The sequence below is a fragment of the Psammomys obesus genome, unplaced genomic scaffold (assembly GCF_907164565.1).
Source record: "Psammomys obesus unplaced genomic scaffold, mPsaObe1.curated_primary_1811, whole genome shotgun sequence".
In the NCBI taxonomy this organism is placed as follows: domain Eukaryota; kingdom Metazoa; phylum Chordata; class Mammalia; order Rodentia; family Muridae; genus Psammomys; species Psammomys obesus.
Genome location: NW_026595981.1, coordinates 24,373,464 through 24,391,664, shown reverse-complemented (window position 1 = coordinate 24,391,664; position 18,201 = coordinate 24,373,464).

Genomic DNA, 18,201 nt, shown 5'->3' with positions numbered 1-18,201 from the left:
CCCTGCCTCAAAAAAAAAAAAAAAAAAAAAAGTCATTGTGTCTCCTCCATCCTGTGACAGATTCTAATCCCTCTCCCTCCCCCTCTCATCCTCCCTTCTCACCTGGGGTGAGGAGACCCCTACAAGCAGCATTTATGGGCTGGGATCAGGTAGGCATGGAACAGAATCACAAAGGCCTAAATTTTTTGTTCTCATTTTAATAGAGGCAAGATCTAGGTTGATTCTTCAGGGAAAGGGCTATTTCTGTAGGAAGAGGCCCAGCAGGCACGAGTCACCTTCAAGGGGGGAGGAAATGATTAGGGCAGAGACGCGACAGAAAAATAACAGTTCTTCCTGCTCTCCAACCTTCATCTCTTCGGTTTCATCTTGCCCCTGCCTCGGAGTGCATGGAGGATAAATTCATTCTCTCTTCTCCCAGTTTTTTCTGGCTGAGGGCTAAAATTTCCCTTCCATTCTTTTGGGCCTCCATCTTAGCTCAGAGTAAACTTGGAGTTTCTCTTCCTCCCTCTCTGGCTGTCCTTGGCCCCTTCAGGAGTTCTCCTTCCTCATGGCTGTTTTCTGCTTGTTCACTCTCCACTGTGTCCTGAGTTAGTTTCCCCCCCCACCCCCAGCCAGGAACGTGCCTTTTACAGGTCAATAAAATTAGCGACTGATGGGGGGGTGGGGAGCAGAGGCAGAGAGTGCTAAGCCCGATGGCCTTGAATGTGGCTGGACTCACGGAGTCTGGACACCTGTCATTCCAGCACTAAACAGTGACAGCTGAGGGACCTGCGAGGGTGTTTGGGGGAGTGTGGGAGGGCCCTGGGTTGCAAGGACAGAGGGAAAAAAACGGGCACCTAACATCCCTCTGGAGGCTGAGTCTCTGCATAGCTGACTCTCAGATTGAGAACTGATCTTTGGAGGGGGGGGTGTCCCCACCCACCTTCAGTTTTGTGAGAGTCTCATACTGGGGGAGGGAGGCTCAGGCAAATCTGTTCTTGCTTCTGGTTTGGGCTGGGGGCTTCTGATGGAGCCAGCCTGGCTTGTGAGCATCTGGACCAGGCTGTCTGAAGGAGGAATTTTAATAAGGCCAGGAGGACCCCCAGTGTCCTAACACTGAGAAGGTCAAGTGTGGTGGATCATTGTGTGTAGTCCCTGCTCTTGGGAGGCTGAGGAAAGGCTAGTGTTAGATGGCTGGTTCAAAGCCATCCTGGCCTGAGTGCAACCTTCCTAGCGTTAAAAAAAAGAAGAAGAAGAAGAAGAGGAGGAGGAGGAAGAGGAAAAGAAGAACGGAGGAAGGGAGGGAGGAAGGAAAGAAAGAAAAGAAAAAGAAAAAATGAAAAAGGAAGAAAGGGGAAAGGGCGGAAAGAGTGCGTGAATTTGTGTAATCCAGCATGACTGGTGGCACATTCATGTAAAAATGTGAAGGATGGAGGTTGGAGGACCAAGAGCTCAAGGTAAACCTGCTCTACATAAGACCCTGTTTCAAAAGAGAAGGGAGGTTAAGGGGAAGGAAGAGAAAGAAGGAAAGAAACTGGAATTCCCAGTGGCTCTGTTTCTCGGTCCTACTCCTACCCTAAAGCACCTACGGACTCTTTCTTTTCCTACTGCCAGAACTAGGGTGGGACTGGAGACCCCGCCCCTCCCGGCTCTGCCCCGCCCACCCGGCCCGCCAGCCGGGGTCCACGAGCGAGCCCTGAGCATCTGCGCTGCCAACCAGGCGAGAGCAGGTGGCTCCATCTCTTCCCTGCAGGTAAGACAAGGAACGCGGGCCGGCCCACACTGAGGACCTCCAGGGCAGCTCGGAAGGACAAGGCAGAGCCTTCTCCTATCCTCTGCCAGCATCTCAGACCTAGGGGACCCGCTGAGACAACTCTGTCTTGGCTCAGTGGGCGGGTGCGACTAAACTCTGAGGAAGCTGGAGGGACCCGCTGGCTCTCCGTGATGCTGCCAGAGTCCGAGGATTGGGGAAAGCAGTGTTCCGAAGGGCAGCAGGTGAGAGGGGGACATCGTCACCCCAAGTGACAGTGTGGGTCCCAGGGCAGTGGGACCTTCGCGGTCCGGAATGATGGGGTGAACCGGAAGTTTCTGTTCTGGGGCAAGTGAGGTGACTGACAGCTGCTGCCTATCTGAGGTTTCTGGTGACCCTGGACCATCCGCATCGTTTACTCGTTTACTGGGGGAGGGGGGGGGTGCAGAAGGGAGGCGGTGGGGAATGAGGAAATGCGGGAAATCAGGGAGGCCTGGCTCAGCAGGTCGTTCTGCCTGGTGTTCTAGAGTCAGGCTGTGAAGATGAAGGTGGGCAAGGGATGACCAGGCCCCCTCAGGCCCCCTCGGGTGAGATTTGGACTTTAGGATGGGACTCTCTCCCAGGACTCCAGGGAAGGTTTTTGGGGAGAGGCGAGCTGAGGTAACTCAGCTGTGACACTGGGGCTCCCTGAGCCACCAAGGAGAGGCAATTCGCAAAGTCCCCTGAGGTGTGGAACAGAGCGAGGTAAGGAAGCTGCCGCCTGGTCCCAGCCAAGATTCCAGGACCCTTCCAGAGACCGTCACAAGTCTTTGGACAGAGTGAAGTGACGATTAGGAGAGAGGATTTTTCATCACTATCTAGATTCCTCATTCCATGGTTTCCTCCGACACACACCATCATTATCAGGAAATTCTTCCTCTTTTCTTACTTGCTCTGTGTGTGTGTGTGCGCGCGCGCTCGCAGGACTGCGCACCCCGGCACATCCACATAGCATGTATGTGGAAGTTAGAGGACAACTTGTTAGAGTTGAACTCAGATCATCAGGCTTGGCAGCAAGTGCTTTTGCCAGCCAAACCATCTTGTTGGCCCTTCTTGCTTATTTCTGGCCACCCTCTCTGCTTCTGGGATAACTTCCTGCTCTCGGGAGGCCATGAGCTATAGGACAGGAGAACTTCAGGGGTGGGTTAACGTGGAGTCCTATCACCTCTACCTCTGTACTTGCTTCCTTATTTGAAGATGGGGGGGTAAGGATAGAACCCACCTCCTAGGCTAGCTTTGGGGATTTAAGGAGGCTATGCACGAACAGCGCTTAGCGCTTAGCTCGGTGCCCGGTGAAGGCTCAACAGGTCTAAGTGTCCCCCTCCTGGGTAGGACAGCAAAGCCGATCTGCAGGGGGTGGAGGTGGGGTGGAAAATTTCAAAGCTTGTCCAGAAAGAGAGATGCCCTTCACGCCTCCCCTACCAGCCCCGGCCCCCTGCTGGTTCCCATCTCCGTGCTGCCCAGAACCTCTTACCTCCTCCTGGCTCTGTCACCTTGTTTGTGTTGCCTTTCATCTGCAGGGTGAGGCAGGATCCAGGGAGCTGCAGGGGCCTGTTTGGGGCTGTGCCTAGATGGAGCAGGCTCTGGCTCGGATACCCAACTTAACAAAAATGCCTTGTGGGCGTCACCTCCCTGCCTTCCACGCCTCCAGAAATCCACAAGTTGGGATCAAACTAGGCTGGATTTTTCCAAGAAGATAAATAATCCTGCCTGGGGATTATCCGAGCCGCCCTCCGGTGGAGGGAGGGAGGGCTTCATGCCCTGGCTCTAGTTCTGGTGGCCACCAAAAACGAGCCAATCCGTGAGCACCCTTCCAATCTGGGCAAGGGAGGCCACACACGTGCCTTAGGCTGCGTGCTTTCAAGGGCTCCGTCCTGACTGCTTTCCGTCAAGTGTTGTTGTCAGCGGGGCTGAGCGGCAGGACCACACCCCAGCGTGTTAGCTCAGTTGCTAGAATGCTTGCCTAGGTCACAGGTCCTGTGGCCAGGAAGCAGGCTGAGGCCAGGTAGTCTGTATGTGCGGCCCTTGTGGTGCAGAGAAGACCCAGCAGTGGGAAGTTGGCAAAGGCAGGGCTGGCTGCAGCCAGGCTGAGGACCGAGCCATCCCTCTACATTGATGTCATTCCGGTGTGAAACTCACCTCACGGGAAGCAGAGAGACCTGAATGTGAGCTTGGTCTTCCAGGTTGCCAATGAAGGTGTATCTGTCAAGGTAGGGGGCTAGAAAATAATGTACTGAACAGGGCTGGGGGTATAGCTCAGTTGCTAAGTGTGCACAGGACCCCCAGTACTGCATAAAACCAGGTAAGGTAGAACATGACTTCAATCCCAGAACTTGAGGGGTGGAGTCAGGGGGACCAGGACTTTATCCTGTGTTACCTAGAGTTTGAGGCTAGCTTGAGATACATGCAAAATTATCTCAAAAAAAAAAAAAAAAAAAGATTGGGCATTTCAATAGCAAGATAGATAACTTTAAGATCTATATTATTGTTGTTGTTATTTTGCAGTACTAGGGAGCAAACCCAGGGCTTTTTGTGTGCTAGGCAAGGGGTCTACCACTATCCCAGCCCTTTTGTTTTGTTTTTCAAGACAGGGTTTCTCCAAGTGTAGCCTTGGCTGTCCTGGACTCGATTTGTAGACCAAGTTGGCCTCAAACTCACAGGGATCCATCTGCCTCTGCCTCCCAAGTGCTGGGATTACAGGTGTGAATTACCATGCCCGGCCATCCCTTTTTGTTTTATTTTGTTTTGGGGACGAGGTCTGACAAAGTTATTCAGGCTGGCTTTAAACTTGAAGCAATCCTCCTGCCTCAGCTTCTCGGGTAGCTGGGATTACAGGTCTGTGCCATCCTACCGTGAGAACTTTAAATATTTAGATCCATGTCTCTGGACCACCAGTGGCTCTCTTTCTCCCATACCCAACTAAGGTGACAAGGGACCTGAATGAGTTTGTGACCTCAAGTGCCATTTGGTTAACTCCCTTCCTATACTCTTTCCCCCCTGCTACAATGGCCATAAAACTAGGCTTGGGCTATGCATATCTAGATAAAGAGGGAGTTTCAAGGTGAAATAAAAATTGTCAGTTGTCACCAATAAATGATCCCACCCCCTTGGGCTTCCTGACCTCATTCTCTAACTCGAAATTGGGACATTCAAAAAAAAATTAAAAAAAAAAAAGTGCTGTGATGCTTGAGTCAGGAGGAATGTGGAAGAAAGCTTGCTTTTCTTCCCAGTGTGGCAAGGATGTGGCACTTTCTGCTCCCAAGGAGCAAAGATGAAACAAGCTTGCGAGCAGCAACAAGAGGGACGGAAGCTAGATCAGAGGAAGGCAAGGCTGGATATCCAACATGCCTCCTGTCCTGTCCGTCCGCCCCATCCCACCATGCCTTCTCACATCCACAGCCAGGGAGGAGCTGGTCCTTCCTGAGTTCGGGGGGCCAGCGAGCTGGTGGCTGGGATCTTCTCTGGTAGGAATAAATGGTGGCCTGTGAGACCTGGGCATCCCGTCTGCTCAGAAAGCAAAGGCTTGTCTCCTCTTTTGTGGCCAGTTCTGCTCACTCATGGGACTTACTGGGCTTGGGGACCAACCTGTCACTTTGGCTTCCTTACGGTGTTGGTTGATTTTTTGTTTGTTTGTTTGTTTGTTTGTTTGTTTGTTTTTAAGAAATAATATACCCACCCACATGTATATACTCACAGTCACCCAGCATGCTACCTGGCTCACACACCAACCCAAGTCACCAAGTCTCATGTGAACACCCTTGCACACCCACCTCATACGCCCCTTCCACACTCCCTGCCTCCTTGCCCTCTTCAGGACCTTTATACTCACCTTGGGTGACCTACCAGCTCCAGTAGCCAGCAGCTGACTTACTTGAAGGTGGCTGGGGTCCGGGCACCTGCGGAGCTTCAGTGACAGGAGGAAGTAGTACCACTTTCCTGGGACTCCTCCAAGCTCCAAGGGACTTGATATTCACCAGCTCATCTCCGGGGTTTCCCAGGAGTGTCTAGAGGTCCTGAGATCTCTAGATCTGCCTGTCTGTGTGTTTTTCTGCCTTGGTCTATATATGTCTTTGTCCTGTCTCTGCTGTGTGCTCTCTCCCTGCCTCTTTCTGTCACTGCCTTCCTCTCCTTCCCCCACCCCATCCCCACTTTTCTCTCTGGCTCCATGGCCCCATAGTCTTGTCTCTCTAGGCCTGTTTTGTCTTGTTTTGAAGACAGGCTATTACTCAAACTGGCCTGGATCTCACGGTATAGCCCAGGCTGGCCTCAAACACAGCAATCCTCTGGCTACAGCCTCCTAGGTGCTGGGATCACAGCTCTCCAGCTCCACATCTCTACCTCTCAGCCTCGGTGTGTTGTGTGTCTCTGGGACTCATTCTCTTGAGGAAGCTCTGGATGAGCATCTCTGGGTCACAAAAAGTGGCAAAGCATCCTGGGGCACTATTGTGAGTTCTGGGCCCCTCTCCTCCTCCAAGCAAATGAGGGGTATCGGGACCTGCAGACGAAAGGGTCAGTGCTGGTGTCTCCGTCCCTGTCCCTCTGTTGAGAACTCTGACTCTGGAGCTGGAGATGGAATATTCCTCAGTAACAAAGCCCAGAGTCATAGGGCCTGGAAACAGAACTGCAGGTTCAGAGTGATGGAAGGGAAGCCCCTTGTCTGTCTTCTTGACCAGTTCGGCCTTAAACGGAAGGCAAAGGCTTGGAACCTCCCTCAAAAGTGTGGACAAGAGCAGGGCTGAATCAACACCTTTCTTTTTACCTTGAAGCAGCCAAGTTCAACTTATCCACCCCATGCCTAGCTTCCTGCTCCAAACCGCCACGGCACCCCCACCCTGCTCCAGCCTTTCCGCCACTGTGGCTGCGGGGCCTCTTCAAACAGTCCCCTGGCCTCTCTGCTCCCTGCTGCTGACCACACCATGGTCACAGCTCTTGCTGTGTTGGCTGCTTGTTTATTTGCCTAAGGTTTCCTTGGGTGTGGTGAGATTCAGATCCACAGACCCTCCCCGAACTCTAGATGCCCACAGAGAGGCCTGGCTACACCCCAGCTGCCCTCCCTCCCTCATTGCCCTCCTGGGCCCAGCACCTTTCCTCCCCACCCTCGTGGCCTCGCCTTGCTGATTCCTACATGATGCCAGCCCTGGCCTACTTTGAGAGTTCTAGAAGGGGCAAGGGAGTGCCAAGAGAAGTTGTGCGAACCCAGAACCTTTGTGTTTTCTAGGGGTCCCCAAAGAGGGGAGAGTGGGGGCATGGACTTCAGAACCCAGGAGGAATCTGCCCATCTTCCAGCCTGTTCTTAGTTGAGCTTGAACTGGTCACTCAGGGACACCTGAGAGAGGAAGGACTCTGTCCTGGGGTTGGGACTGTCACTTGTCTCATTGCTGTGACAATGTACCCGACAAAGGTAACTTTAGGAAGGAAGGTTTGGTTTGTCTAACAGTAGGAAGGTCCAGCTGCTCAGGCCAAGTGAGGCAGGACACATCACATCGGAAGTCAAGAAGCAAAGAGATGAATTCTGCTGCTCGATTCCTTTTTGCTTTGCTGGTGAACCCCAGCCCATGGACTATGTGCTGCCCATATTTAGAGTAGCTCAAACTCACAGCAATCCACCTGCCTCTCCCTCTTTGAGTGCAGGGATGACAGGTGTGCGCCACCATGCCAGGCTTCCACGCTCATCTTTTCCCACCTTCTGGAGGACCTTCCACCCAGGACTGCTCATCTCAGACCTATGTCTCCAGCTGGGAAGGGAAGGTAGGAATGGATAGTAGTATTCCTGTGACCTGATTCTGAGTTTTGATGCCCTAGTTTGTGGCTTCCTGTGGGGGAAAGGGACTCAGAGCCTTTTTTTTTTTTTTTTTTTTTTAAAAAAAAAGAGCCTTTAACCAGCTAAGTGCTAATTGGGAATTTGACTAGCCCTTGCTTAAAGCTAAGGGCATCTACCCAGGATCTTCAGGTTCAGGTGTGCGTCAGGGATGGCCAAGAAGCCAGAGTGGAGATCATACAGTTTTCCTGGACAGCCTTTCCAGCAGCCAAATGTAGGAGCCAGGAATGAAGGGACAGTCCAGAATGGGGCAGCTGTTGGCATGTGTGGGTGATCCTCGGGAAGACGGTCCGGGGTGGGGGTGGGGAATACAGCCACCCTGGTAGGTCTCTTTTCTCTCCTGCTGACACGAGCTTCCCTGGAACTTGCTGAAACAGCCTGCAAGGGATGTGACTACACTCTGTCCCTCCTTTCCCTCACAGCCCTGGAAGTACTGTCCCACTTCCCCATTCCTTGTCACATGGACACTGATTGCCTCAGCAAACACTGATTTAAGTATCTACCTTTTGCTCTGCCTTGGAAATTCGAGAGAGAACAGAAGAGCTTAAAGACAAGGGAGTAAGAAGGGGCAGAAAGAGGCAGCTTGGGATGGAGCTTGGTTGGCCTGAGTTCTGTGCCCAGCACCCCATTAACTGGGCATGGTAGTGTGCACACCTGTAATCCTGGCACTGAGGAGGTGGAGGCAGGAAGGTCAGAAGTTCAAGTCCACCTTCTGCTACTTGTCTATAAAACAAACAAACAAAAAGCGGAAAATGTCAGAGGGGAAATGTACTTTCCACTAAGCCCAATAGCCTGAGATCTGTTTCTAGGGCTCACATGGCAAAAGGAGAGAACTGAACCGTGTAAGTTGTCCTTTGACCTCCACAGGGCATGAACACATACAGACATGAGCTCAAATGCTCAAACACAGTGGAGGAGGGGAGGGGCATGACGTGCACATGCACACACACATAATCTATCGATCTATTTTATATTTTATATCTAATATATATATATAATCTTTTAAAGGAGACAAGACAGAAAACCCATTTTTAGAGAGGGCTATGAGAAAGTTGCTCATTGAGGAGATACCCAGAGTAGGAGGAGGGGGGAGCCTACAGCTAAAGAATGTTCAAGACAAAAAAGCCCAGGTTTGGGGAAGGATTGCTTGGTGGGCTCCGGGATCAGAAAGACTCTGGTGTGGTTGGAGTATCTGTCACATGGAGATGAGAGCAGTATGGAAATAGATCTGGTGAGCCCTGGCTATTTTGACCTGGCTCTTTTAACCCCAAGAACGTTTTGAATACAAACATTTTAAATCAAAACATGCCAACCCTGGGCGACGTTTTCCAGTTTGAATTCTATTCAGCCAACTTAATTGCCTTGAGTTTTTCTTTTCTTTTCTTTTTATTTTCAATTTTTCTCCCTATGGCGCAGTGGGACACATGTCCATGCTTCTCATTTCATTTTAACTTCAACCAAAACTCTTTATCAGCATCAATTCCTTGTGCATGTTGGCTGCTAGGATTTGATCCTTCCATCAGTCTAGGAGCTGCAGGCTCCCTGGACCAGGCTCTGCCACGGAGCGTGACGAGGTAACTTCATCTGGTTTGGGAAGACTGGAAAGTACAACAAGACTCGAGGCTAAGATTTCATTGTTTTGCCAGGTTCTGTCAAGAATGAGTTTTCTCCTTGCCAGTTTCTGGTAATCACTCTGTCGCTTCTACCAGGAATATTTTTAGTAGGCAAGTAGTATTTATATCTCAGTTAATCTGTGGGAGGGGTGCTGAGAGAAGAAAGAAAGATTTCAAAGAGGCCAAGAAGGACCCAGCCATCCAACCCAGGCTTGCAGGTCACATGAGGCTATGGACAGCTATGAATGTGGCTCAGCACTGTAAACTGACTTAAAAACATGAGATTAGGAAAAAAAAATTTTTTTAAAGGGTTTTTGTTTTTGTTTCTGAGACTGGGTTTCTGTTTGTAGCCTTGGCCAGAAGATCCGCTGGAGCTAGAGTTACAGGTGATTGTGAGCCACTTGACATCTGTGCTAAAAATCAAACAACACTTGCTCTCAACTGCCCAGCTCTTTCTTCCTTCCTCCTCTTCCTCCTCCCTCCTCCTTCTTTTGTAATTCATTTGCAAGTTTCTTCAGTGTAAACTTTGTAGATGACAACGGTGGTGTTGCAATATGGAAAGGCAAGACAGGCCTGGCACCATTATACCCCTTCCAGCTGGCGTGAGGATTTTCCCCAGAAAGAAAGGGGACTGTCAGAGCTTCCGTTTGTTTGTGGCAGGATCCTCCCACTCTGTATCTTAGGCTAACCTGGCATCACTGAAGGGCCCAGCTGGTCTTGAACTCACAGCAACGCAACTACCTCGGCCTCCTGAGGGCTTTACCTTTTCATCTCACTGGCTTCCTGAGTGCTTTTAAACAGACAGATGACGTGGTGCTCAGAGATGATGATGATGATTTGCAGTGCTGAGTACGGAACCCAGGGCTTTGCCCATTCAAGGGGGGTGTCTACCCCTTAGCTTCCTCCTATGTGCAGAGAATATTTTATAGGAGGAAGAAGTGGGAGATAGAGACAGCAACAAGATGAGGTGGTTACCATTCCCCATTCAGACAGGAGGAGTAACAGGATTGGAGATTTAGCAAGACAGAAAAGGTAGAACCCACAGCAACCCCTAGGATCCTATCATGGCCTCCCTCACCTCCCTCCTGATATTAAAAACATCTGAGAAACTAGAGTCTGGCCCTAGGGTTTGTGCAGGGTAGGAACCAAAGCCTAAAGTGTTTGCCCCTGAATGCCAGCTGGGGAGGGGATGCCTGACCCCACCCATCCAGAGTCATGTGGCTGGAACTACCACTGGCCACAGAGCTGGCCCTGAAACAGACCTAGACACAGGGCGCTTGTCCTGCTGTGGCTCGGAGCTCAGGGTGTGACCCTGGACAAGGGTACAAAGGGGCCTCTGTCGGTGTGGGGCACAGTGCCCACCTGGACCAGGCCAGGCGCCTGAGGAGTGAGGAAGTGGCCTGAGAATATTGCAAGGAGAAACCTGGAGGTTTCATGCACCTGGGATTTGAGTGTCATATGGCTGAAGTCACTTCCTCGCCTCTAAGGCGGGGCTCTAGACCCCAGCTCCCCAGACCTAGCACGAGGCCAGCACTATCTGTTGACTGACTCAGGGATCATCGAGCATTATTTAACATAGACCCATAACATTACCGTGTGCATGTTTGCTGAGCACTTTTGAGATGTTGACTCATTTGATCCCTATTAAGACCCACTAAGTGGGTACTATTAGTATTTGTCCTTCTGTTACACATGAGGAAACTGAGGCTCAGTGGCACGATCTGAACCCAAGTCCTATAGCTATATATCCTCGCTTCTGGAAAGCAAGATGGGCATTCCTTCAGCCAGGTGCCTCAGTAGGTGTGTGTGTCCTCCGAGGGGGAGGGGGAGGCATGTGTACCTTGGAGAATATAACTAACTACATATTGTCCCCTTGCTAAGAATCCCCATGCGTGGTGGCATGGGACTGTAATCCCAGCACTCAGGAGGCTGAGGCAGGTGACTCTTTAGTTTAAGACCCTGAGCTACGTGTTCAGACCCTGTCCCAAAACAAACAAACAAACAAACAAACAAACAAACAAACAAACACAACAAAATAGAACATCTGGGTATGTACTTGGGAGCGGAATCAGAAATTCAGTCATCCTCAGTTACATGATGAGTCCAAAGTCAGCTTGGCCACATGATCCACAGTCTCACACAGAGAGAGGGGAAAGGCTGGAGAGATGGCTGAGCAGTTAAGAGCACTTGCTGCTCTTCCAGAGAACTGGGGTTCCATTCCCAGCACCCACATCAGGGGGCTCACAATTGCCTGTAACTCTAGTTCCAGGGTATCCAATGCCTTCTGGCCTCATCTGTGGTGCATATAAACTCACAGAGGCACACGCCATACTCATAAATAAAAAATCAAAGTGTCTTAGTCAGTGATCTATTGCTGTGAAGAGACATCATGACCATGACAACTTTTATTAAGGAAGGTATTTAACTGGGGCTTGCTTATAGTTTCAGATGCTTAGTCCATTATCTTCATGGCAGGGAGAGTGAAGATAGACATGTCAGGTCTAGTGCTGGAGAAGTAGCTGATAGCTACATCCTGATCCACAGGCAGAGTGAAAGAGAAAGAGAAAGAGAGAGACAGGCAGACAGAAAGACAGACAGACTGGACCTGACATGGGCTTTTGAAACCCGCCCCCAGTGACATACTTCCTCCAACAAGGCCGCACCCCCTAATCCTTCTAATCCTATCAAAGAGTCCCACTCTCTGTTGACTAAGCATCAATATATGAGCCTATAGGTGGGGGGATTCTTATTCAAACTGCCATACAAAGAAATCTTCAAACAAACAAAACCTCTTTACCTCAGGTCCCTCAATCTGAGGCCCTAGGGTGGGAGCTGAAGAAGACCCTGCCAAGCTCTGCAGGAGGTACGTTCAAGGCCAGATATGTCTTTGAAAGGCCTACGCAAAGTTCTAGACCTTAGCTGCACATCAGAATCACCTGGGCAGAAATTCAAAATCCTCAGGCCACAGCACAAACCAAGCTCATCAGGGCCCACAAGGGACTTGTGCATTAGAAGTTTTTGGAGCTATCAGTGGTTCAGTGGTTCAGGTTTGGTTCAGGTAAGTAAGCAGAGTTGGGGACCTCTCCAGTGGGCCTGTCCTGCTTGTCAGATAGAGCCTCTCAATTGTCCCAGGGATCCCAGGAGGTGTGTTTGCCCAACCATAGAGATGGGGCATCACTCCAGAGCTAGGCTGTGTCCTAGGCCCTCAGAGTTTATAGCCTTTGGGTAGCTCAGCTAATGGAAGCCTCTGGGGACTGAACAGAGGGGGCAGGGGCCCAGGATATATTGACACATTCTATATCAGTGTTTCTCAGACCTGTGATGGTGTACATTTTTTATCCTAGGCAAGGGCAGTTCAAGGCCAGCCTGCTCTACATAACCAGTTCTAGGCCAGCCAGGAATGTGACTGTTTCAAAAGAAAGTAAGTAAGAAATAGAGAGAGAGAGAAGCTGACTCTTAGTGGTCTATGCTACAGGTCACCAGAGGAGGGTGCCTGGATATGGTCAGCTTCTCCATGATTGATCAGATAGGGGCTCTGGCCACTCCATACCACTGGCTCCTTTGGCCAATGGGCTTGGAGAGCCAGCCTTCCTCCAATCCTCAGGATCCTCCTCTTCCATCCTTAGTCTGGACAGATTAGGTTGTTCCTGGGGCCTGCTGGGCTAACTCATTAAATAAAAGGTTCAGGAAATGAAGGGTGGGTTAGCAGTCACAGGACCTTAATTTCCGTAGGGTTGGCTCTGGCTTATAGTCAGGGCTCCTGTGGGCATCTTCTGAATGCCTCTCTTGAAGCAAGAAGGAAAGGAGCCAAGGTTGCCCCAGGGGGACCCAAACCCTTGATCTTCATGCTCCTTTCCGGGCAGTAACTCCCATGAAGTCCTCCCACGAGCTGACTACCTTCTAGACTGCAGTTAGTGTCACCCACACTGGGGAGAGGGCTGCTCCTGATGTTGGTTGCCCAAACGCTCCAGTCTCCTTCTCTCTAGCTTTGGTCTCTGTACACCCCAGACAGCTTTGCAAAGCTGGGTGAGGAGGTTGAAGTAATTTTCATTGCTTTGATATTAACCACAAGCAGGAATTGGCTTTGGTCTGGGAAAGTTTGGGGTTAGGCTGGAGCTTTGGGGTGCAAGATGATGGAAAGGTAGGAAAAAGACTCAGCCTAGACGTGAGAAAGAGCACCCATAGCTTGGGAGAGAGTACTCAGAGGTTTTTTGTTTGTTTGTTTTTGTTTTGTTTTGTTTTTTGGCATTCTGCCTAAGTCTATTTGTCTTCCTACTGCTTTTGACCAATTGGTTTCTTTCTTTTCTTTTTTGTTTTGTTTTTGTTTTGTTTTTCAAGACAGGGTTTCTCTTTGTAGCCTTGGCTATCCTGGCCTCACTTTGTGGACCAGGCTGGCCTCGAACTCACAGAGATCTGCCTGCTTCTGCCTCCCTGAGTGCTGGGATTACAGGCATGTGCCACTGCACCCGGCTGAGCCATTGACTTCCAAAGCACAGCTGTGAGGAAGTTCTTTCTGAGGTCTAATCCCAGTCCCTTCAGCTGTAACTAATGGTTTCATCCTTCTCATGGTCGGGACTTTACAGTTTGCAGGGTGCTTGCTGTTGTCACCCCCCATGGCAGAAAGGGAGATGTTCCCAACCTCATGGCTAAGAACTGACCAAGTGGTGACACAACTTGCCCGATTCACTCACGCCTGCACTCATGGGAATCCCTTAGATCACACCCAGAGACACACCCCTTTCCACAAGTACCTGTCTCACCAACTCCTGCGCTCATGGGAATCCCTTAGATCACACCCAGAGACACACCCCTTTCCACAAGTACCTGTCTCACCAACTCCAAAGTGCTTAGTTCTAGGGAGGTCATCCTGTCCATCCCCCTGCCTCTATCTCTGCCAGGCCAAGTGTATATGCAGCTCCTGTGGCCAAGGCCCAGAAGCGGGTGGTGAAGTTGGGGAGTCATGGCGTCAGCTGCTGTGCTCCTTCGTGGGCAAAGCCTTTGAACACATAATGTGATAATCTCTGCCTGATTGCTGCACACCAAGGGCCTCCCTGGGTTCATCCGAGAATCCATTAGGGACCTCACAGGAGCAGCGAGCTCTGCGCCGGCGCTGGGCTTTCTGCCTCCTTGCTCCACTGCATGCTGGGAAGGATCGGATTGTTCTTTAGCTGCAAGACACAATTACCAGACACTGCTAGAAATGAGTCAGGCTTCCCGCTTTGAGACCCGGATGAGGTGGGGCGGGGGGGCCGGGTTTCTCTTCTAGACTGAGCTGTAGACTATTCCAGATCAGTGCCGCCAGCTCGCCTGGCCAGCAGCAACCCCACCAGGGGCTGAGAGGCCATTCTGCTAGCCCTATCCCAAGGTCCTGGCTGGGAAACTGAGGCCAGCTGTTGTCCCCCACGGCATCCCTGCTCAGAAGCCACTCAATTAGCACTCTGTGTTCCCAGCGCCTGTCTCATTATTTAGGGATTTATGATCGTGCCGGTCATTGTGAAGGACGACTGTCCGGGTTTATGTGAGGGGAGCCGCGCCAGCAGGAGGTGGTGCCATTCTGCTTCGGACAGGATGGGGATTTGATTTCAGGGGGATTTGCGGCTGGTGGGGAGCCGCCCCGGCCACAGGGCGGCTCAGAGCTATTTTAGGAGGCAGGGAGGGCCCAGTGGCTCTGCCCCTCCAGTAGGAGCACAGGACGGATAGGGTGGGGTATAGGCCCGAATTTGGGGTTCCCTCCTACCCTCCTGGAAACCATGGACCCAGAACTGAGGCAGTTCAGTCAGCCCCTGTGTGGGCAATGGGCAAGATGGAGGAGCAACTGGGAAGGTATGAGGCTCCTGGCCTGATTCCCATGGCACAGCGGGGCTTTGCTCCCATCGGAGTGCTCACTGCCATTACACCAAATAATTATTATAACAGTTGCATACATTTAGAGCCAAAATTACATTTATTGAGGGGCTAGAGATGTAGTTGAGTTGGTAGAGTGCCCACCGATCACACACAAAGCCCTGGGTTCAACCTTCAACATGACCAAAACTGGGCACGGTGGCACAGGCCTATAATCCCAGCAGTAGGGAAGTAGAGGCACGAGGATCAGAAAGTCAAGGTCATCCTCTGCTATAAAGTGAACTTAGGGCCTGGCTGGGCTGACTGAGACCCTGACCCAAAAGGAAGGAAAACAAGAGATTACTTTTCTTGAGCTCTCAGGGAAGGTCCCCGGTGAGGGGGAAGGGGAACAGCCTCAAGCTTGGCTCTCCAGCTCCCTTGTTCTCCAGAGTCCAAGTCGGATAATAGCATGAGCCCCTCCAGCCTCGGCATCCTCATCTTCAGGGCAGGCACCAGGCATGCCTAATTAATGGTACCCAGGCTGTTAACCGGGCCTCTGTTTTCTCTGGGGCTCTGCAAAGATCATCTCCCAACCTAACACTATGATGTCTGTTTACTGCCTTGGTTTACATGCTCCAAGAGGGGAGGTGGAGTAAGCTCACACAGCCAGAGCAAGGTGTGTGGTCCGGCTGTGTCAAACCCACTGTGAGTCGTTTTTGTCTATTCTGCAAATCTAGCAACGTGTGCGGACCAGCACCTGGGGACTCACTCCCGAACAGAGAGGAAGAGGAGGTGATGGGATGAAACTGGCAGTGGTGAGTTCCAGGATGGCAAAGCTGGAGACTTGGTGCCTTTATTTAGACCATGGGTCATTTTTTTTGGCTGGACCAGGAGAACAAGAGCTAGGGGGACTGGGTCCATTGCCGGGCAACTGGAAGATGGGCAGGGGAGGGCTAACACCAGCTGGTATCACAATGGAATGGAGGGCTTCTCTTTTCCTTTCCTCCTTACCCCACTCTTTTTTTTCTCTTTTTTTCTTTTTTTTTTTTTAAAAGATTTATACATATGAGCACTTTATTTGCATGTAGGCCTGCATGACAGAAGAGGGCATCAGATCCCATTATAGATGGCTGTGAGCCACCATGTGGTTGCTGGGAATTGAACTCAGGACCTCTGGAAGAGCAGACAGTGCTCTTAACTGCTGAGCCATCTCTCCAGCCCCCATCCCACTCTTTTATTATTATTATTTTTTCACTGCTTAAGACAGGATGTCACAATGTAGTCCAGGCTAGACTAAAACTGGCTGTGGAGCCTAGGCTGCCCTCAGACTCATGATCCTCCTTCCTCAGGCCCCGCAGTGCAGGGCTCTCAGACATGTCACCATCATGCCTGGCCCCATCCCAACTTTATAGGACAAAAGTCACCTAGCACATTGTAATAGAAGTCCTATGGCATAGAGAAAAGAAATAACCTAGACTGGAGCCAGCCAGTTGCGTTCAGACCTTCACTTCTCTTTTGATGTGTGAACTGGGGCAAATAAGTGAATCTCTCAGAGCTCCCCCTCCCATCCATATCTGCAAAATGAGAGTCTTGCTGATCTTTGGGAAACCATTAGAGTCAGTGGGTTGCTAAAGCTGTTGGGAGGGTCTAGAAGACAAGGCCAGCCCCAGAGGGTAATGCTTTGTCAATGTACAGGGCTGCTTTTAGGGATATGTTTTACCAGTGTCTAGGTGAAGCCACGTCTCTGCGACAGCCCTGAGCCGGCACCTGTGGCCCTGCTGAGTGATGCTGAAGCCCCAGCAGGTGCGAGGGCCAGCCGCATAAACATACAATCTTGTGTTCATCCATCCAGAAAGCGCTTGTGGACTGTGCTGTAGCTCCGCAGAAGAGTGCCTGCCGAGCATGCGTGAGGCTGTGGGTACGGGTCCCAAGCATGTCAGAAATAAAAAAGAGGGAGTCGCTCACTAGCTGGTGAGTCATGGAGGCTGAGCTAACCCGTAGCTACATCCTGCATCCCATACAAGGGGGTTTGGGGGTTTCACAGGCCCTCGGCTCTTTCTAGATGGCGGGCAGAAGAGTTAAGGGGTTGTGTCATTAATAAGGACAGGGCTGAGGCAGGAAGATGTGTTTGTTCCATTGTCTTTTCTAAAGGGGAAAAGCCCAAGTCAGCTGGGGGAGATGGAACTGGGATAATGGGTCAGATACAAGGCAGGACAAGAACTCTGAGAATTACCTTGGCTCCGGGAAGAGGTTCAGAGCATCGGGGAGGCAACATGGGGTTTCAGAGGTCCACACTGCATCGAGGCAGGTTCTGTGTGCTCTGGGAACCACATCTTGGAGGGGACCCTGGAGGAGGAGGACCGTATCAAGGGTGGCATATGAAGGCATATGGTTCCAAGCTGGGAGAAGAGATCCCTTTGGAAGAGGCTGTAGCCGGCTGTCTATGTAAAGCAGAGTGGCTTGTTCTGTGTCATGTGAAACAGATGGAAGACCAGTATGTGGTGTCACAGGAAAAAGACTGTCTCCCCCAGAGATGAGCTAGCCAGCAATGGGGTGGGGGCATTCTGTGGAGTGCTGGGGTGTCTGCCACGGGCATGTTAACGCTTAGGATGGAGGGTAACCGGTCAGGGATGGCCAGTAAAAGGGACAGGGTGACCTCTAAGGTCTCTTCCAAGTCTGGACAACTGCATTCACCACTGACAGACGTGGGGTGTGGACTACGGGAAGGCAGTGCGGCTGGGTCTGAAGGGAGGACGGGTGTCCTGTGGGATGAAGTGTATACCAGGTGGATCATGGCTGCCACCCCTTGCCTGGATTTACTTTTGAAAATACTGGCAACCGTCTTACTAAGAGGCAATCCACGTACCATACCATCTGCCTGTCTAAAGTGCACGGACTTCAAAGGGGACATGAATTTGTCCTTTCACAGCTCTTTGTAAAGAATCTCCTACGTATTCATCAAGCCTTATGTGTGTGTCTCAGATAGCTGGGGTAGGAAGGCCCTGCCTCCGTGGGGGAGACAGGTAAGTGCTCAGCTAGAAGAACAGTCATCTGGGAGATACAGGAGATCAGAGACTTAGCAGAAAGGAACTGGGGGAAGGGGCATGGGGAGGTGACAGCTGAGCTGAGGAGGCCGTGACAAGCTGATAAGTTATGTGGAGATCAATGGAATGTCTCAG